The sequence below is a fragment of the Peromyscus maniculatus genome, chromosome 4 (genome assembly GCF_049852395.1).
Source record: "Peromyscus maniculatus bairdii isolate BWxNUB_F1_BW_parent chromosome 4, HU_Pman_BW_mat_3.1, whole genome shotgun sequence".
Classification (NCBI taxonomy): Eukaryota; Metazoa; Chordata; class Mammalia; order Rodentia; family Cricetidae; genus Peromyscus; species Peromyscus maniculatus.
In genome coordinates, this window is record NC_134855.1 from 27,437,780 (window position 1) to 27,460,641 (window position 22,862).

Here is a 22,862-nt window from a genome sequence, read left to right on the forward strand (position 1 = left end):
ATTAATCCACCAGGATAGATTTCCACCAGTGAGTGCTATGATGTAGCTCAGAGGTGGAGAGCTTGTCTGATATACCCAATACCCTAGCTCCATCCCTAGTACTGATGGTGAAGGGGTACCAACTATTTCCTATTGACTTTAGGTTAAACAAAGACTATAAAACAGCACACAACGGAGTTTTAATTTAGCATTTACATCTGCATCATTAGCTATCAGTCCTCACTGTATCCTTAAGCCCCAACAGTATAGAACTGCTTGTATTTGCACCCAAGAAAAGAGATTCCAAGTCTCAGGCCATATCAAATTCTTCAGTCCTTCTCTACCATATGAGTTCATATTTATCCTTCAGCATTAATTTCTGAAGTCATCTTCTGTAAAAGTATTATATTAAAATTTGAATGGAGCGAGCCTCTGGGTTTTTTTTTTCATTGCAATTACTATATAGAACAGTTTGTTTGTTAAACTTATTCTGATTGTGTGAACTCTTTTATAACTTTTGTGGGCTTTTTGTTTTTAGTCAGCACATGTACCTCCTAGCATCGCGTCTGTGCCTTAGCTTCATTAAATAAATAGTGAATTTAATTCATACCAAAGAAGGCTTGATTAAATTTGACTAATTAGTTTCATGGCCAAGATCTAAATCAAGGCAGTCTGAGCTGGCACTGGCTTTAATAACTTTCTTAACATGGTACTTTGGCAACTACTACCAAACAACCAAAATTGAATTGCTAACCTCAAAAGGAAATCTGTCTGCTATTTTAAATTTGTCTTGTTCTAAAAGCATGTTAACCCATTGCTTCTCAGCACGCTAACTGGTAGAAGGGATTCCAGACATGTAGACCCAGCTTCAGATATGGAAATATATTGTAAAGATGGTAATACTTGAGTTTGGTGTGCTATATAAGATAGTTATGTAAATGTAAAAAATGTATATTGATACTTCTTTATATGTCATGATAACATGAATAGAGATCAGTTAAGTAATGGACCTTTCTATAGACATCTTGACATTTATACAGGTCATGTGAACAAGAAGTTATTGAATAGGCTCATTCCAAGGAATGTGGTGGGTTGTAGTGGTTATCTCTGAAACAAAGAAGAGACGTTTATGAAATGTTTTGCTGAAAAGTTTATTTATGAATGTATTTTCATAATAAGTACTTTATTCACTATTGTTATGTGAATCAGTGTACTAAAATTCAATTTCTTTCATACTAGTTTCCTAAGACTTGCTTATAAATTATTTACTTCTCTATTATCTTAGCTGAAGTGGCATTTTATTTTTACCTCTATTTTTATAGTGACTTGTGGTTTTCTATTTGATATTCTTTATTCATGTTCTTCAAACCATCAAGACCACCTAAAACCTGTCTTGCACGCTATAGGGTCTCAAAATGTTGTAAATTCCTATTTATCTTCTTTAATATTAATTTCAGGAACTATAATATATATTTATATATTTTATATAGAGAGCGATAATATATAGAGGGAGTGTGAATACATATATAAAGAGAGAGAAAATGCTGAAAATATGGAAATCTAAATGAAATTATACATTTGCAGTATTTTACATGATAGAATAAAATGCAATTTTGAAAGCCAGACTTTATTAATACAAGTATTAACAATATGTGAATGTTGTTTTGTTTCTTTGTACTGTTTTTATGTTTATGGGTGTTTTACTTGCATATATGTATGTCCACCATGTGTGTGCCTGGTGCCTATGGAGACCAGAAGAGGGCCTCAGATCCCCTGATCCTGGAGTAGTAGATAGTTGTGAGCTGCCATGTAGATACTCAGGACTGAACCATGATCCTCTAAACATGATCCAACCAGTGTTCTTACCTACTGAGCCAACTCTCCAGCCCCACAAGAAAGATTTTTGATAAGTGAGCATTTGTTATTTCTTCAGAGATAAATTTTGGTCATAATACTTAGTTTCATGTTAAAGTAGTAAGCAATATTGTCAGATCTTTGTATTTGAATCAGATGAAGGAAGAAATTGAGATAATAGGCAGGCATGGAGGAACTTAAAATATAATTTATGTGTAATTTTCTTCTTTCACAGCATCTTACACTGGATGTGCAGGATGAGAAATGTCAAAACACCAATGTTATTTTTTTAAAAACACAACAAATAAATAAATAAATAAATAAATAATAAACAAACAAAAAAATAAAAACAAAGCAAAGTATACACATACATAACATGCCATGCAGACACCTTTAGGATGAGACTTCTTCTCCTTGACTTATTTTCAACCATGTCAATAAATTTTAAAGGCAAGCTGAATGTTTGCTGAGAGGATCTTGCTGTGTTACCAAGTATTAAATTCCTGGCCTCAAGTACTGTTCCTACTTCAGTTTCCCAAGGGCTAGGACTATATGTGCACATCACCACTCTCAGCAAGGCATGTAAATTTAAGTATCAGAAGACACGCCATACACTTTACCCTTTTATCCTTTCATGTTATGTGTTCATGTGTCTGCTTTCTTTATAGTAGTGAGAGATTTATATCACAAGATTGAAAAGCACCTGTAAGATAAAGGCTAGAGTTGTAAATTTTGTTTTATTTTGGTGCTATGTTAAGTTGCTGTGTTTTGCTTCTTTCAAGCAAGAAAGTTGATTTTATTTCAAATTAGTAAATACTTGATCAAGAAGCTATATTTCAAAACAAGTTTTGCAAATGTTGTTTGGGGAAGGGTTGACACTTGGGACAAGTTTGACATTTTTATGTGTTCTTCCATTTTTCATATACAATATGACCAAAATTGAATGATGGCATTTACTGGAGAGGGTTTACTTCAGTTTGAATTGAAATTTCTTTGAGATCTGCATATGTTGGGAATTAGAAACATCTGTGTAGATTGGGTCATTTGCTGTAGTTCTCGCATGGCTTTTCTATACTATATTAATAGGAATTACATTTGGGGTTTAATCACACATAGACTTTTTTCTTTCTGTAATTTGCAGTTTGGAATTGAGAATCTGTATCTATTTATAAAACCATGTAGTAGTAAGTGGAACTAGATTTGTAGAAGCATATTCCTTAGAGAAAGCTTAGTCCTGGTGATCTTTCAGAGAGGGAAACAGTGGTGGACTTTGAACCATTGTTGACTTCTGTGTCACTCGAAATAACAGGAGCCCATAAAAGAGTGAGAGACAGACAGACAGAATTCAGAAGGAATTCAGTCTTAGAATGTTATTGGTCCTTCCTGTAGCTTTTGATTGGTAATAATCTTTTGGACAGCCTCTGTTCTGTTAAAGCTTTTATTTCCTATAACTCTTAATTTCTTAATCTTAAACTTTTGCATTCATAATTTCTTTTTCATAATTTCCTCATTTATTTCAGTTTTAACATATGGTACTGGCATTTTATTAGCTGCCTCACTCAGTTTAAATAAAACAAATAAATATTGTTAAAATGTGATCAGTATTAACTTCAACACAACTTTGAGCCTCTTTGTGAAGAAGCGAAAAGGCAGTTTGGGAAGGCCAAGTGTAACTTGAGCTACGGTTGCAGTTTAGTGCTCCACTGCTTCCGCTAAACAGTAATGAGATAATACCTATGTCCTAAGACTTTGCTGGTGATTAAATAACATTTGGGGATTAAGTAACATTGGTGTATAATGGAGTAAGGAGAATTTGAATTCAATAAATTTTATCTGAATCTAAATCAGATTCTCACATTTAAAAAAATATTTTCATTCCTTCAAAATCAGTGAGTAAATTGTTACAGTTGATCCTGTATATTGGGAATATCAGTTAAAGAATTCTAAATTATCACCATCTGATTGACAAAGGCCTAATAAATGTTGCAAGTGACTGGGAAGCTCTGAAGAGTCAGTATAACTCAGAGCATCCATGTTGCCTCTTTACCAGAAGAAAGCATTCTTACCAAGAGGAACATGTCACCAGCCTCTCAAATGGTAAATAAAACACATTTTCTGTAGTAACTGTGTTATATAAACAGGATTATTTTGTTATGTTTTTCCCCTACAAAACAATCTCCTTCTTAAGGTAATTTAAACATTTTTTACATTTGTGTGCTGTAATCTCTCATCTCTAATTTTGTTTGTTTGTTTGTTTGCAAGACAGAGTTTTTCTGTTTAGCCCTGGCTGTCCTGGAATTCACTTTGTAGACCAGGCTGGCCTAGAACTCAGAGATTCACCTGCCTCTGCCTCCCAAGTGCTGCGATGAAAGGCATGCACCACCACTGCCTGACACTAATTTTTATCTTAACTAGTCTTCTGTCAGTCTCCTTTTTGTCCTTCATTCTTAGTCAGAAATTTGAAGACTAGAACTTCCTTCAACTGATTTCTCTCCAGTCATCAAGCTCTGTTCTCATATGATTTGTTAGCAAAGTAGGATTGATCATGCCTAAAACTATTTTGTGATTAATAAGAGCAACAAAATTGTTTTGTTAACATAGCATGAAAATAGTACAAATTATAACAAGATTTACGGCAGGCCTGGCTTTTATCCTACAGGTACTATTTAATATGTGTGCAGTTTTACAGAGGACTTAGACACAGTAGAGGGGAAAAAGAGAAAAACTTTGTGTTAGAGTGAGTAATTTCTTTTAAGTTTTTTTTTTTTTTTTCTGTGTGCACAAATGTTTTATGTGCATGTCTGTCTGTCCACAATGTATGTGCCTCTGGAGATCAGAAGAGGGCATGGGCCTACCTGGCACTAGAAATACAAACAGTTGTTAGGCACTGTGTGGGTGCTAGGAACTGAGTCTGGGTCTTCTACAAGAGTACAAAATGCTCTTAACTGCAGAGTCATCTCTTGAGCTCCTAGTGTCCTGGCTATTCCTTTTCTAAGTTTGATTTATTTTCAAAGATATTCTTTTTAGTGCATAGCTTTATCTTTGAAACTGATAAATTACCATAAATTTAAATAAAATGGTAGTAATTTAGATAAATTTTATGTTAATGTAATTGTTAAGTATACATATATTCCAAGACTAATTCTTAATATATAGCTATAGCCAAAATCTGTAGTCAAGCATTTTCATAGTAAGAAAAATGAAGTAAAAATAGCTGTTTTTAGCATACTTTATCTTCCAGATAAAACTCAGTTGCCAAATGATCACCATCTTTTGGTACTAATTATCACCACAGTGGTTATGGATGCCTCTTGATTTTGCTAAGACTATTATTTATTAGTGGTATGAGTTCTCCACCTGTGTCCTCTAGAAAGCTCTTGTGTGTACATCAGTCTTCCAAAGGTCAGTTACTGCATCTAAGCTACAGGACTGACATTTGAGCTGATAGAACCCACTGAGACCAGACCTTAAGCAAAAATTGTCATGTTTCAGCATATAATTATGCCTGAATTCTTAGCCTATGTTGTAGCTGGAGAGCTTTTCTCTCCGGGTCCCACCAAGTCCTGCCAGTCCAGGAGCCCACTTATAAAATAAACACACAATCACTTACGTTATTTAAACTGCTTGGCCATTAGCTCAGGCCTATCATTGTCTAGCTCTTACACTTATATTTAGCCCTTTTCTATTAATCTATACTTTGCCATGTGGCTCGTGGCTTACTGGTACCTTACATCTTGCTTGTCCTGGCGGTGGCTCCAGGCAGTCTTCCTCTCTCCTTCCTGTTCCCTCAATTCTCCTCTCTGTTAGTCCCACCTATACTTCCTGTCTGGCTACCGGCCAATCAGTGTTTATTTATACAGAGTGATATCCACAGCACTTCCTCTTTTCTTCTTTTTCAAAAAGGAAGGTTTTAACTTTAACATAGTAAAATTACATACAACAAAACAATTATTAAGCAATAATTACAGTTATAATATTAAAGAAGATATCCTATATATCTTATATTTGTGAGTCTAAGGTTTTATATCTAACCCATCTTTTATCATAGCTGTGGAAATTACAACTATCTAGTCTTCAACCACATCAAAGACCTCAGAAGGATATAATACTACCTGAGAAATGGGAGAAGGATGCAAGCAACTTTCAGGAGTCTTGTAGGGTAGACAGAGACAGCTAGCAGCCTGGACAGTCATCCAAAGTTTTCTTGTAAAGTTGGGAAATCTGTCTTTAGCCCACAGGCCTAGAGTCTTTCAGTCACTTTTTTCTGTGTCCTGTAGAATGTCTAGCATTTTCCTCCGCAAAACAGGAACCTGAAGCACCATTTTGTCAAGCAAAGTTCAGTGGTTACCTTCCTATGGGTCCTGCATGTCCAGTTGATCAAGCAGTCCAGGCAAGAACAGTTTCTTGCCCAAATGGCTATTTTTGTCAAGGTGAAGATAAACTCCATACCGAGTGTCTTCCATGCCCATCCTCCTCTGAAGTAAATCGGTGCTGCCAGGAGCAGACATGTCTCACTGTCCAGAAAGTCTAAATTTTTAAAACATTTTAAATGCCATAATCTGTAGGTCTTTGAAGTGTTTGAAGATTACCTATCTATCTGAAATATATCTATGTATACCTAGAAGACTTAACTAACATGGCTATAAATATGATTATCATAGATGACTAATTATTAATCTATTTCTTAATTATCCATTACAATTTTAAATGAGTTACATAAACATAATACCTCAAACAAAAATAGAAATACATATATATATACATATATATATATATACAGTATAACAAAATCAACTTTAAGTTTGTATCAATAACTAAAATCTATACCAATGTAAAACATTTTAAACAAGTTGCTCTTTAAAAGTAGGTTCATTAATCTACCCTTTCATCCTATCATATCTATATCATATCTCCTTTTCTTCTTTAGAAAGAGATCGCATTTATAATCAACCTGATTTAAATAAAATATTGGTTTTTCTCTATCCCACACCAGAGGGCTCTTCTGATTTGGGACATAAGAATCTCTTAATCTTTTTTTTTTTTTTTTTTTTTTTTTTTTTTAGCAATATGCCTGGGTTTAGAGAGGAAATGAGCCAATTCCATCTCCAAAGCCAGCTTGGTATATTTGGGAATTTGGGCGTAGCTTCTCTTACTACTTCCTGCTGGAGGTGGGGCACTGTATCTTATGGGGACACAAAGAAAATTTTAGGATTATGGAGTAGTCTATGAGGGTGTATCATCTGAGCCAGTTGCCTGAAACTGTTCTGGATATTGCATCATCTGGGCCATGATGTCATTGGAGACCTTTCAGGTGGTCTTGGCTGGTCAAACCTGATGTATCTTAATCTGGAACAAATCCATAGCCTCTGGCTTTCTGTGGAAACAAAAGCAGAGCCTCCTTTCCAAAGCAACATATTCTTACATCCTTTAAAATATACATTTTGGCATAACTCAACAGCTTTTACAATCAAATGTTTTTCTTCAGTTACGAATATCAAAAAGAACATAATCCAGATTCTCTATGTGGTAGCCATCTTTACATGACTTATTTTTTATATTATCTTGAGCCTATTGCTTTAAACTGCAGCATTCCAAGACTGAAACGGCGCTGTGGCGGCTGGCTCCACCCACTTCAGCTTCCCAACATGGCGTGGGTGGTACGTTTTCCACCAGCTCTAGGAGCCATCAACTCTCAGAAATAGTAGGTCTATGCTTTTATCAAAGCAGCGTGTAGCCCAGAAACCTCTTTTTTTTTTTTTTTTTTTTTTTTTTTTTTTTTTTTTTTTTAATACTAGTAAAGACTAAATCTACTACACAGTGTAATGTGCCACTGGCCTCATTTTCATCATAGTGCAGGTCAAGTGCACTATGATGATGTGCACAAACCCGAACCCACGTTTTGTGGCATCTGGCTGCCCATATGAGACATGAAATAGGAACCTGGTTTGGGTTCTGTTTAGAATTGGTTATTAAATATTCTCAGGTTTAAGGTGGAACCTCGAGCCATTGGGTGCCATTTGTAGCTGGAGAGCTTTTCTCTCTGGTTCCCACCAAGTCCTGCCAATCCAGGATACCACTTATAAAATAAACACACAGACACTTACGTTATTTAAACTGTTTGGTCATTAGCTCAGGCCTATCATTGTCTAGCTCTTACTCTTATATTTAGTCCATTTCTATTAATCTATACTTTGCCATGTGGCTCGTGGCTTACTGGTACCTTACATCTTGCTTGTCCTGGTGGTTCCAGGCAGTCTTCCATTCTCCTTCCTGTTCCCTCAATTCTCCTCTCTGTTAGTCCCACCTATACTTCCTGTCTGGCTACCGGCCAATCAGTGTTTATTTATACAGAGGGATATCCACAGCACTACGTGTAGGCAACTTTAAGGCTTGTGTCTTGTAGTACTTGTGTTCTCCCTATCCAGATAGGCTTCAGGTGGCCTCTCTGATACCTAGCACTGCTGTGCCTTATGTCATCTGCCCATGCTTCTCTTGCCATGCTCTTCACTCTCCTTTACTGACACTCAAAGTCCCAAACAAGTTACGTTTCTTCATTTCTTATTTGATAACCAGCTTCTGGAGGAATCCCAACTACATCATTATTATTTATACAATTGATAAATTGTTTAGACAGAAATGGACAGCTATAGGGATCTTTTATTACGAATATAAAATATTTAATATTGTAGGTCCTTTTCCATTTTTAGTTTCCTACAACTGTTAAAATTGCTAGCTAACAAGACACCAGTAAAAATTAGCAAGAGTATGTGACTAGCCGGGCGGTGGTGGCGCACGCCTTTAATCCCAGCACTCGGGAGGCAGATGCAGGTGGATCTCTGTGAGTTCGAGGCCAGCCTGGGCTACTGAATGAGTTTTCAGGAGAGGAGCAAAGCTACACAAAGAAACCCTGTCTCGAAAAAAACCAAAAAAAAAAAAAAAGAGTATGTGACTAAATAAAGCATCTTATATACTCAATATATTGTTAAAATTCTAAATATAATTTATAATACTATAATTTGTAATTTGTATAAATTACCAGTCAACATTAAAAATAATAATACATTTTAGTTTAAGTGTAAATTTACGTGTGTGTGTGTGTGTGTGTGTGTGTGTGTGTGTGTGTGTGTCTATCCCTATGGTTTAAACTACAGCAAACCTTAATACATTAAAATGCTCAAATGTAAATGTTTAGCACCAGTTAAAATGGTAAAAAAAAAAATAAAAGCAATAAAAATAGTATAGAATAAAATTCTAAGACCCTAAAAGCTAATATTCAAAAAACTTAATGTACCAAGAAACTAATAAAATATTTATCAGCCACCTTGATACTGTAATAAAATAGAATGTAATCAAGTGTTGAATAAAAGTATTAAAAGTAACCAAAAAATATTGCAAGCATAGGAATGGAATCCATTTGACCACATCAAGCAGTCATTCCTAGCTAGAAATGGTCACAAAGCGCTCAAAGCCTTAGAGTAAAAGCTTGAAGTCTGAATGTAAGGCGTTACAAGTCAAAGATGTCAGAAAGCTTAACCCCTTTGGTGCAGATAGGCACATTCTTTTGATCTGTGAAGTACCCAGCAAGTGCCTGTTCACTCTTAGGTGAAGGCCTTTTTGCAAACATGGAAAAAAAAAAAAAAAGAATAAAGTTCACAAAGATAGGCACTAAGCCTATCTCCTGAACCCTAGCTCTTGATGAATTTTCATCCTTTATTGTTTTACGAGAGAGCCAATAATAGATCTGTAAATAAGAAAAGAAACAAACTCAGGAAGATTAGCTGTGTGGAAGATCTGTTGTTGCAAGTTGGCACACCAATGTGAGTAGAGGAATTACATAGGGTCCCACATAGATGAACAGTTATGGGCAATCATTTGCTTCTGAGAGGAGACTTATACAGTTTCAAATGGTAAGCCCTGTATACATCTACAAGTGAACAACACGAATCATATACTTGATAGGTTGCATATTTATAAATATATATGGCATGCTGGGGAGATGGCTCATCAGTGAAGAAAACTTAAGCTCTAGCAGAGGATCATGGTTCAATTCCTATTATCCTTGTGAAGGTTCACTACTCTTTATAATTCCAGTTCCAGGGGAACTGCAACACCCTATTCTGACCTCCGTGGGTACCAGGCACATTCAGACATACAAGTAGAAAACTCATACACGTAAAATAATAAATAAATTTCAGTTTTATATATGCACATGTATGTATGTGTAACAATAATTGAACAAGAAGTCATGAATTTGAGAGAGCATAGAGGAATCATGGGAGGTGTTGGGGGTAGAAATGATGAAAATACGATGCTAATGTGTTTTGGGAAGGGTTCTCTAGGGGAACAGAACTGACAGAATGTATAGGTATGTATGTATTTATAAAAGAGTTATTAGAGTGGCTTATAAGGTGTGATTTGACTGGTTCATCAATAGCTGTCTTCCAATGGAACAACTAGGACTCCTTTAGTTATTCAGTTCATGGGGCTAGATATCTCAACTGGTCTTTAGTCTCCATTGGAATTCTGAAGACGTAGGTTCTAACATCAGTGAAGGAATGCCTCAGCAGCAGCAAGACAGGTGAACTTGCCAGTGAGAGTGAAGGCAAGCAGACTAAGAGCCGAAGCTTCCTTCTTCCATGTCTTTTTATGAGGGCTGCCACCTGAAGCTGTGACCCAGATTTAGTGTGGGGTCTTCCTACCTCAAATGATGCAATCAAGAAAAGCATAGGTATGCTTTTAGTGTGTTTTATTTGGTTCCAGATGTACTCAGGTTGACAAGCAAGATCAGCTATCACAAGTCCATCCCTTGGCAAATTGACCCAGTATCATATCACTTTATGCCATGCTTAATTTCTAAAGGAAAACAATAATCAGGCCACAATTCCATCTAAAAAGATGTAACTGTGTTGTGTATAACCACAAATTTTGAAGTAGGTAACACTGTCCCTTGAGGAATGCTTAGCTTAGTCTTTTATTATCTCATGAGTTAGTATCTGATACTATCTCAATCAATGTTACATTATATATTGGAAAACAACAAAAAATACAAATTTTGCTTAAAGTATATATGCACAAACATGGTCTTAACATAGAAACACCCATGTCAGTTACACTCCACATTTCTTCATCTAGTAATTTTGCCTTAGTTGATATTTATAGCTATCTACATTTACTACATCCACAAGTACAGTTTCAGCAGGTCATGGTTCTTGTCGTGAAGGAGTGATCCATACCTTCATTCCTGAAGGGTCTAGCTCCTTTGTTGTCTTGCCTGGATTAGATTGTTGTAGTTTCCCATTAACTTTAATCACAGGATATGGTAACACCAAGAAACACCCTGAAGGATCTTCTACACTCTGGACATAAATTTCCATGCCTCCATTATAGAGAAACAGTCCAATTACCCCTTGGTAGTCTGGATCAATCACCCCTCCAAGCACTGTTATTCAATTCATAGTCACCAGGGGGTGATAATGAGTAGAACTGTACCCATTTCCACCCCTTGATTCCTGCACTTGTGAATCTTGGCAATGGGAGGAACTGAGCTATATATTGCATGCTGATTTCAAAGCATATACTGCTTTCCAGAGAGTCCTGCCCACATCCTCCAGGATACTGCCTACTCACTGGCACTTTTAACAGTGTCTTCAAAAAGTATCTTACTTATTCTCTCAGATCAGCTCCCTCTTGATGGGGAATATGATAAGACCAGTGGATTCCATGATCATGGGCCCACTCTTGCACTTTTCTGGCTATGAAGTGACTACCTCGGTCAGAAGCAATGCTGTATGGAGTATCGTGATGCTGGATAAAGCGTTCTTTGAAGTCCATGGGTGGTAGTTTTGGCAGAAACATTATGTGTGGGGAAGGCAAATCCATAACTAGAATTAGTATCTACTCCAGTAAGGACAAAGTGTTGTCGTTTCCATGAAGAAAGTGATCTAATGTAGTCTACCTGCCACCAGGTCACTGGCTGGTCACCCTGGGGAATGGTGCCTTATCGTTGGTGGCTGAAAGATCAGCACCCAGCAGCAGCTAAAGCCAAGTCAGTCTCAGCTAGTGGCTCATGTTGTTGAACCTATACGTAACCTCCATCTCTGCCCCCAAGGCCATGTTGTTCATGGGTCCACTGGTCAGTGACTGGGGTGGCTTGGAAAAGAGTTATCTGTCCACAGACCAGGTCATCCTCTCTACTTGATTATTGAACTCCTTATCTATTGAAGTCAATTTTTTTAATGTGCATTTATATGGACACAAGTATCTTCATATCTTTTGTCCATTTGGAGAGATATATCCACATACTACTTCTCTAAATGTGCTTCTCACCAATTTTCCAATCATGCTCTTTCCAAGTCCCTGGCCATCTAACCAATCCATTTGCTACAGATCATGAATTAGTAAACAGTCTCACAACTGACCATTTCTCCTTTCAAGGAAAATGTATGGCCATGTGTACTGCCCAAAGTTCTGCCATTCATCGGTATCTTTCAAGGTTGTCCCAGAAATGGGTTATGATGCTGTAGCTGTCCACTACTAGGGGGTACTTGCATACCATGCAGAACCATTTGTAAACCAGGTCCTAGCCTTCTCTTCCTCTGTCAACTAATAAGGCTTACCCCATGAAGCTATAGGTGCATAGTTGGAAACAAACGGCATTGTAAATGGAGTAGAAGCCATGGGCATTTGAGCAACTTCTTCATGTAACTTGTTATACCCTTAGAAATCTCTCAGGCCTGATCACATGTGTGCAGCTTTCATTGATAATGTATTGCTGCTGTGGACATTGTTCTTTATGTCTTTAGGGGTCAGATAATACTCAGTTCATGATAGGCAGCTCAGGTCACATGGTAACTTGATGACTGTTGTCAAACATTTAGATTCCACTAAGTACCAATAGCAAGCCAAGAGCTATCCCTAAGGGGTAGAATAACTGTCCTAAATTATGGTGGAGTCCTGCTCCAAACTCCCAAAGTCCTCATGTGTAATTTACCTGTAGCAGTTTGCCAAAGGCCCCAAACAGCATCACTGTCACGGACACCTCAAGTACCATCAAGTCTGGTGGATCTTATGTCAAAGTGATAAAGCAGCCTACACATCAGCCTGGACCTGTTGAAGAGCCTTCTCCTATTCCAGGCTGTATTCAAAGTTAACAGTTTTCCAAATCACTTGATATATGGCAGGACACCCAAGTGAGCAATGTGCTGTTTCCAGAATCCAAAGAGGACCACTAGACATCTTTGTTCTTCATCCCTAATGGTGGTAGGGTCCAGGGCAATGACTTATCCTTCACCCTAGAAGGGATATAACTGCATGCCCCACCACCACTGGACCCTAGAAATTTCACTGAAGTAGAAGGCCCTTGAAATTTGGATGTGTTTATTTCCCATCTGCTGGTGTGCATATGCATTGTTAACAAATCTAAAATGGCTGCTGCCTCCTGCTCACTTGGTCCAGTCTGCATAATGTCATCAATATACCGAAGTACTGATACTTTGTGAAAGAGACAGAGATCAGGATAGTTTTGAACTGTTATGACATGGGGATGGAGAGTTAATATACTCCTTAGGTCAAACTTTAAAGGTATACTAATGGCCTTGTCAACTGAAACTAAATTGTTCCTAGTGTTCATAATGGACAGATACCAAAAAAAAGACATTTCCTAGATCAATAGCTGCATGCTATGTACCATGAGATACGTTAATCTGCTCAACTAAGGATGTTACATCTGGTGCAACAGCTGCAATCAGAATCATCACTTGATTAAGTTTTTGATAGTCAACTCTCATTCTGCATGATCCAGACCAGATAAGAGAGTTAAATGTATATGTCATGGATGGCACTGCCTCTGCATCTTTCAAGTCCTTGATTGTGAAATTAATTTCTGCAGTTCCCACAGGGATGCAGTATTGGTTTCGGTTCACTGATTTTCCTGGTAAACGCAACTCAAATGGCTTCCATCTGATCTTTCTAACCATAATAGCTCATAATCGTTCCACAGGTGATTCTGCCACCTTTTCAGTATATCTATCCCAATAATACATTCTGGAACTGAAGAAATAACCACATAATGAGTACAGGGACCCACTGAACCTAGTTAAACCAAAACCTGCTAAATATCTGACTTCTTTAAGCCCCTACTTTAACTAGAGGACCGCAATGAATCTTTGGGTCTCTTGAAATCACTGTCAGTCCAGACCCCAGAATGTCTGATTCTTTTCTGCTGTATACATTTACTCTTGTAAGGGATCTTAAGTCCCTCTGAGGAATGATGGGAGAAAGACAGTAAAACTCAGGTATTTTAGCAAGATCCATCCTTAAGGGGACCTGGCCATACCTTCATTCATGGAGTTCTGGATCTGCAAACTGGCTAAAGTCTTGAAATTGGCTCCTGGGTCAAGATTCCTTGTTGCTACTATCCAATGAAACCTTTCATTTGTTTGAAAATTTTTCTACTTATACAGATCAAACAAAAATGTAACAAGTTCCTTATCTATTTCATTCTTGGAAACAACATGACTGATTAGCCAGTACCAAAGGTCTAATAAGTCAGGCCACAGTGAAATCACCTTCCCTATACTGCCCATTTGGGGCCAGAACACTATTGTCATTTTTCTGACCATTTCAATAGCTGTGTTCACCTTGCCTTTGGTGATTCAGTGCTGCCATTGACTCTGCACTGCTGAACTGTTTCACCCTCTCTGTCACAGTATTTAAAGTTTCAGAATTTTTCCAAGTCTCCCATTTGTTAAAGTTGGTAATTAGTGGAGGTGATTGACACAGTATTGGATACACTGAAATGAAGCAAGCTCGATACACATTTGGATCTCAGGAATTCCTGTGAAACCTCTAGCTCTCCCTCTATAGCACAGTTACATATGAATGATACTAAATGCACTTGGTGGGTTGCATATTTATATATACACATGTGGAGCTAGAGAAATGGCTCATCAGTTAAGAGCACTTGTTGCTCTTACAGAAAGCAACAATTTCCAGCACCCACCTGAAGGCTCACTACTGTCTGCAACTCCTGCAGATCCAGGGGATCTGACAACCTCTTCTGACCTCCATGGCACAAGACACACTCATAGTAAACATACATACATGCAGGTAAAACAGTCATACTCATAAAGTGAATTTATATATATATATATATATATATATATATATATATATATATATATATATATATATACACATATACACACACACACACACACACAATGTAACAATAAACAAAAAATCATGAATTTGAAGAGAGTCATAGGCAGAGTTGGGGAAGAAAAGGAGGGACAGAAATGATGTAAATATAGTATGTGTATGAAATTCTGAAAACATTTTGTATATTAAATTGTAAAATACCCTTGGCAGATAGTTCATATATATGTCTTCAAGTCTTATCTGTCTCTGTGTGTATTTTTTCCTCAAGCTACCAGCCTAAGTAAGATAATGTCTTTTGTTCAGTTTGACCAGTTTAATTTGTACTACAACTTGACCAACTGGTGTACTTTTTTCTAATTTTTTATTGTTTAAAATGTTTGTTTTATGATTCAAGTATGTCCAAAGCCAATCTAATTGCAATAATTAAGATCATAAGTCTTGGAGAATAATTTCCTAACTCATATCCTAGACCTACTACTTAATACCTGGGAACTTTTGATAATTTTTTTCAACTCTTTTCCTTGATATCTTAATTTTATAAACAGAAATAATTCAGAATATATTCCATAAGGCTGTTTTGAATAATGAATAAATAAAATGCACAACATTCAGAATGGGTAATACCTGGTGAATACAAATTCTCAGTATTTATTTTCTTCATGTTGATAACACATAAATAGAATTTCTATTTATAAAATTATTGTGGTATGTCACCTTTTATGTAATAATTTTTGTGGAGATAATTATCTTAATTACCAGACTGCAAAAATAAGTGTCTGATATATAAATCATTTGTAAAGAAAGAAGCAGAATTTTTCCCTATTTTTTCTGTGTAGTCCTTACTGTGTTTCTGTTAAGTTAAAAAGAAGGTAAATGTTATGCCTACTATGTGTCAACATGAGCAGTCATTCATTTTATTGATCTTGGACATTCTGACTGTTCTAAGATGAAATTGAACAGTAGTTTTGATTTGCATTTCCCCAAAGGCTAAGGATGTTCAACACTTCTTTTTTTAATATTTTTATTTTATAATTAACTTAATTTCACATATCAGCCACAGATTCCCCCGTCCTCCCTCCTCCCACCCACCCCCCATTCCTACGTCCTTCAAGGTAAGGTCTCCCCTGGAGAGTCAGCCCAGCCTGGTAGACTCAGCCAAGGCAGGTCCAGTCCCCTCCTCCCTACACCAAGGCTGAGCAAAGTGTCCCAGCATAGGCACCAGGCTCCAAAAAGCCAGCCCATGCACCAAGGACAGATCCTGGCTCCACTGCCTGTGGGCCTCCCAAACAGTTCAAGCTCATCAACTTTCTCACTTATCCAGAGGGCCTGGTCCAGTTCCATGGGGGCTCCTCAGCCATTGATTCACAGTTCATGCATTTCCACTAGTTTGGCTATTTGTCCCTGTGCTTTTTCCAATCATGGTCTCAATATCTCTCGCTCATACAGTCCCTCCTCTCTCGAACTAATTGTACTCCCAGAGGTCCACCTCGGGCTTGGCCGTGGATCTCTGCTTTCACTTCCATCAGACACTGGATGAGAGTTTTATCATGACAGTCATGGTGTTCGGCCATCTGATCACCAGAGCAGGTCAGCTCAGGCACTCTCTTAGGCCATTGCCAGTAGTCTACAGTGGAGGTATCTTTGTGGATTTCTGGGGGCCCTCTCTAGTGCTCTGCTTCTTCCTATTCCCCTAGGGTCTTCATTCATCATGGTATCTCCCTCTCTGTTCTCCCACTCTGCTCCTGATCCAGCTGGTACCTCCTTCTCCCCTAAGCTCTCTTCTTTATGTGTTTCTCAGCCATTTGTGTTTCATCCTTTGAGAATTCTGCTTACTTCTGTACTCCATTTTTTAATTGGGTTTTGTTGTTGTTGTTGTTGTTCAGGTGTTCAGGGGGTTGGTTTTATTTTGTTTTTTACTTCTTTATATATTCTAAATAGTAACCCTCTACCAGATATATAATTGGTAAAGTTCTCTCCCTAATCTGTTGAGTGGCGCTTTGCATAAATGATGGTATTCCTAGCCATGCAGAAGTGTTTCAGCTTCATGAGGTGTCATTAAGTAATAGTCTTAGTGTTTGTACTATCAAAGTCCTGTTCAGAAAGTCCTTTCCTGTGACATCATGTTCAGGCCTATTCCCCTTTCTCCTTTGTCAGATTCAGGTATCTGTTCATATATTGAAGTTATTGCTTGGCACTGATTTTCATGCAGGATAGTAGATACAAATCTGTTTTCATTCTTCTATATTACACCATCCAGTTTGGCCAGAGCCTTTGTTGAAGATGCTGTCTTTAGTGTGTATTTTTGGCTTTGTCAAATATCAGGTATACGTGATATAAATTCCATCAAAAAACATGTCTGTTTTCATGGCCATGCCATGCTGTTTTTTATTACAACTACTTGAAATCTGGATTGGTGATACCTCCAGCTTTTCTTTTATGACTCAGGATTGGCTTAGCTTTCCTGATTTTTTGTTTGTTTGTTGTCTGTGGGCACATGAGGGCGGGCGTGTGTGTGTGTGTGTGTGTGTGTGTGTGTGTGTGTGTGTGTGTGTTGTGATGGTGATTACATTTAATGTATTGATTGCTTTTTGTAGAATGGCCATTTTCACAGTATTAATCCTACTGATCCTGAACATGGGAGAGATTTCCATCCTCTGGTGATCTCTTCATGTTCTTGCTTCAATGTCTTCCTAAGGTTTTATTATACAAGTCTTGCACTTGCTTGGTAACAATTATCTCAAGGATCTTTCTTTTTTTTTTTTTGTTTCTTTTCTTTTTTCTTTTTTGAGGTTGTTATGAAAGTTACTATTTTCCTAATTTTCTTTTTTCAGTCTGTCTATCATTTGTAGGAAGGTGACTGATTTTGTGTATTAATTTTTTATGCTGCTACTTTCCTGAAATTGTTTATCAGCTGTACATGTTTACTCATGGAGTTTTTTAGGGTCTTTTATGTATGAAATTGTATCATCTGCAAACAGAGATACTTTGGCTTCTTCCTTCTCTATTTGTATCACCTGGATCTCCTTGTCTTATTGCTATAGCTGAAACATCACATACTACCTGACTAGGTATGCAAGAGTGGATATGCTTCTTCCTGACTTTACTGGAAAGGCTTTGTGTTTTTATCCTTTTAGGTTGATGTTGGCTGTGTAATTGTTGCAAATTGCCTTTAATATGTTACACTACGTCTTTTGAATACTCAGTTTCTCTAGGCCTTTTGTCATGGAGCATTTTGAAAAAAAAAATGTATCTTTACATTTTGTCAAAGGCCATTCCTGTATCTAATGAGATGATCGTGTGGCATTATCTGTTTGTATGTGGATTACATTGACTGATTTTCATATATTGAACTATTTCTGTATCTCTTTGATGAAGCATACTTAATCATGGTGGGTGATCTTTTTTATGTGTTTTTTATTTGGTTTGAAAATAATTTTATTGAGAATATTTTGCATCTATATTCATAAAGAAAAATGGTCTGTAATTTTCTTTGGGGGAGGTTCTTTGTGTAGTATTGGTATCAGGGTATTAGCGGCTTCATAAATAGATTTTGGAAATATTCCTTCAGTTTCTATTTTGTGGAATAGTTTAAGGAGTATTGGCATTAATTCTTCTTTGATGGATTGGTAAAATTGTGCACTGAATCCGTCTGGCCCTTGGCATCTTTTGGTTGGGAGATTTTTAATTCCTACTTCTAATTCACTAGGTGTTGTGGCTCTATATAAATTGCTTATTTCATCTTGGTTTAACATCAGCAGGTTGTATATATCAAGAAACTCATCCATTTCCTTTAGGTTTTCCATTTTGGTAGAATATTGATTTTTAAAGTATGACTAGGATTCTCTGAATTCCCCATGTCTGTTGTGATGTCTCCCTTTTCATCTCTATTTTTGTTTTTTAATTTTGATCTTTGCTCTCCTTTAAAAAATCTTGGCTAAAGATTTGTCAGTGCTGTTGATTTCTCAGACACCATTCATCTCACAGAGTCTTTGCATTATTGTTTGTTTCCATTTTATTGATTTGATTCTGAGTTTGATCATTTCTTCCCATGTACTCTTCTAGCATTGTTTCCTCCCTTAATCCTGGAGCTTTTGGGTGTGTAGTTAAATAGCTAATATAAGATCTCTCCAGGAGTTTGATGCAGGGACTTGGTGCTATGAACTTGGTTCTTAGACGTGCCTTTGTTGCTTCCCTTGTGTTTGCACATACTGTGTTTTCATTCTTGTTCTGTTCCAGAAAGTTTGTAATTTCCTTCTGGATTTCTATCTTGACCCATTTTTCATGTGTGGTCAATTGTTCAGTTTCCATGAGTTTGTATCATTTCTGCTATTTCTATTGTCGTTTATGTCCTGCTCTAATCCATGAAGGTCAGACAAGATGCTGAGTTTTATTGTTTTCCTTTATCTGTCGGGACTTGGTTTGTATCCTAGTATTTAGTCAGTTTTGGAGAAAGTTCCATGAGCTGATGAGAAGAAGGAATATTCTTCAGTGTTTAGGTGGAAAGTTTATAAATGTCTGTTAAATCCATTTGTTTTATGTAGTTTTTTTTAAATTTTTTTAATTAAGAGATTTTTCAATTCATTTTACATACCAACCAGATCCCCCTGTCTTCCCTCATCCCATCCCCATCCCCCCCCCCATTTCCACCTCCTCCAAGGCAAGGTCTCCCATGGAGAGTCAGCCCAGCCTGGTAGATTCAGTTGAGGCAGGTCGAAGCCCCTCCTCCCTGCACCAAGGCTGCACAAAGTGTCTCACCATAGGCACTGGGCTCCAAAAAGCCGACTCATGCACTAGGGACAGGTCCCAATTCCACTGCCTGGGGGCCCCCTGTTATAGTTCAAGCTAAACAACTGTCTTGCTTATCCAGAGGGCCTAGTCCAGTACCATGGGGGCTCCTCAGCTATTGGTCTACAGTTCATGTGTTTCCACTAGTTTGGCTAGTTGTCTCTGTATTTTTTCCAGTCATGGTCTCAATATCCCTTGCTCATAGAATCCCTCCTCTCTCTCATCGATTGGACGGACTCCTGGAGCTTGGTCTAGGACCTGGCCATGGATCTCTGCATCTGCTTCCATCAGTTACTGGATGAGGGTTCTATGATGACAGTTAGGGTATTCAGCCATCTGATCACCAGAGTAGGTCAGCTCAGGCACCCTCTCGACTATTGCCAGTAGTCTATGGTGGAGTTATCCTTGTGGATTCCTGGGAACCTCCCTAGCACTCTGCTTCTGCCTATTCCCATGGTGTGTTCATTTATCATGGTATCTCTTTCCTTGTTCTCCCACTCTGTTCCCATTCCAACTCGAACCTCCCGCTCGCCTAAGCTCTCATCCCCCATCCCTTGGCCTCCATTACCCCCCTCACCCCCAGTTTGCTCATGTAGATCTCATCCATTTTATTCTGTTTAGTTTCTGTCTTTATGATCTGTCTACTGGTGAGAGTGGGATATTAAAGTCACCATCTGTCACTGGTGGTGGTGGTGGGGTCCAGTATGTGGCTTTAGCTTGTAGTATTGTTTGTTTGTTTTTAAACTTGGGTACCCTTATATTTGGTACATAAATGTTTAGAATTGTGAAATACTCCTTGTGGATTTTTCCTTTGATGACTAGTTTTTATTGTCCTTACCTATCTCTGATTAGTCATGGTTAGAAGTCTTTTTGTCAGTTATGAAAAAGGCTACACCTGCTTGCTTCTTGGATCCGTTTACCCTAAACTGATACCTATCTTTGATGGTGAGGTTTGTTTCTTGGATGTATAAGGTGGATCCTATTTGCCAATCCATCTTTTTGTATGTTTTTATTGAGAAATTGAGGTAATTGATATTGAGAATTATTAAAAAGGAGTATTTATTGATGCCTGTTACTTTGTTGTTAAGTTTTTTTTTTTTTTTTTTTGGTTTTTCGAGACAGGGTTTCTCTGTGTAGCATTGCGCCTTTCCTGGAGCTCACTTGGTAGCCCAGGCTGGCCTCGAACTCACAGAGATCCGCCTGGCTCTGCCTCCCGAGTGCTGGGATTAAAGGCGTGCGCCACCACCGCCCGGCCCATCAGTGGGCAAGATTTCCAGTCAGTCACATTTGAATTTTTCAGAGGGTCATAGGCATACCTACTAGGGAACTCTTCCACTCTTTGCCACAGGAAAATTGAGTAGTTCAAGGTCTCCTGGAAGAATTTGGAGTAAACATTCTGATGGTCTTAATTGGTATTAAATAGTGGTTTGCATATGCTCAAGCTAAAATTATTCTCTTGCATAAAACAGTTGTGAACATATATCATCCATGGATTAAGAGTCTTGTTTAAAACACTGAGGGCCTTTATAAAGCAGGCCTAAACTGTAAATAATTTTGAAATCTTCAAATGTTTAATTAGTATTATAATGAAAGACCGGGGCTTTATTTTATTTTATAATTTCTTGCTATGATAATGGCTTGATTAAGTCACTGAAAATGTAAACTAAAATGTTTTTAAAGGTACTAACTGGCCACAAATGAGGAGAATCTTGAAAGTTGGATAGATACACTGATATAGCTGTGTGAAGCTAGAAAGCATGGAGTCTTTTTCTACAAATTCCTGTATTTTTATAATTAGATGTGCCGGAATATTTTAAGAAAGCGTACTTTATCACAAGAGATATGCCAAACCTACAAATTTATATTTCAAGTATAATCCATATTTAATGGATTTTTAGGCATAGAACACAGCATTTGCAATCAGACTATGGTTTTTAAGATAAACTGTTAGTATCATAAAAAATTAAATCTGAATATCTAACAAACAGCCATGTCTTAATATTTTTTAAAGTGTCTCAAGAAATTTAATGTACAAATACAAACAAACAAGGATCTACAGTAATGACTAACAGCAACAGTGGTATTGTATTCAAAATGATTTGTGTGTAGCTTAAGACTTTGTTGTTTCTAAAACATGTTAAAGGAATGACCCTGTAACATTGAAATTCTCTCCAAAATTGCACTGTTGGATGATAAGAATAAAGTTTTGCAGTTAAAGGACATATTCTCTGCATAAATTCATTTGGCAATTAGAGTCATTTTCTTTTTTAAAGCAATTTTTCTGCCAAGCTTTCTTAAGATGGTGTAAAATACTGATCTGAGTGTTTAAGTGATAAGAATAGAATAGTTTTTTTCACAAGCCAGAAGTTTTGAATTTAGCATTTTTTTTTTCTTCTCTTGCTCTTACGACTATTCAGATATAATCCAGATTGTGTTTTATAGGAATTATCAACAAGGAACAAATTTCTAAAATATGAAAAAACATAGAGGACACTGGAACCTATATGCTTTAAGACATTTATTAATTTTAAATTGTATTTATTAAAATTTTCATAGAACTGAGTAAAGCTGGAAGAGGGAGAAGCAGTCCCAGTTTTCTGTCCAGTGCCAAACAGCTGTGAAAAGTTACATACCAGTAATATTATGTGAGATCAACAGGTTATATTTAGGAATATGTGTGTATATATATACATACATGCATATGTGCACGCAATAACAATGAAAAAAGAGGCCATGAATTTGAAGGCAAGCTGGGAGAGGTATATAGGAGAGTTTGGAGGGAGGAAAGGGAAGGAAGAAATGTTAAAATTAAATTACAATCACAAAAAAAAAATATGCATAGAAATTGCTCTCCCTATGACGTGCATCAGAATCCCTGTTAAGGGCCCAGGGTGTGGCTCAGCAGGTAGAAGCTCTTGCACCAAGCCTAACCCCTTGAGTTCCATCCCTAGAGTCCACGGTGTGGTAGCAAAGCTCTTGCAAGCTGTCCTCTGACCTCATAGGACATGGATGCCTCACCCTCCACATCCTACTCCTACCAACATAAATTGTAAATAAATGTGTACAAGGGGAGAGAGAGAAACCTG

The 22,862-nt window shown here is 37.3% G+C and overlaps 1 protein-coding gene across 16 annotated transcripts in view; it reads left to right on the forward strand.

The window, feature by feature from the left end:
* The window catches only part of Mbd5 (methyl-CpG binding domain protein 5), a 368,286-nt gene that overhangs the window by 129,885 nt on the left and 215,539 nt on the right, over window positions 1-22,862 (forward strand). For 4 of the 16 annotated variants that reach the window (XM_076569426.1, XM_076569409.1, XM_076569425.1 and 1 more), the window contains exon 1: window positions 20,075-20,232. The exons of the other annotated variants lie outside the window; for them this stretch is intronic. The gene's annotated coding sequence lies outside the window, so the exon portion shown is untranslated. Of the gene's footprint in view, window positions 1-20,074; window positions 20,233-22,862 lie in introns of those variants that run through there. 16 annotated transcript variants of the gene reach the window in all.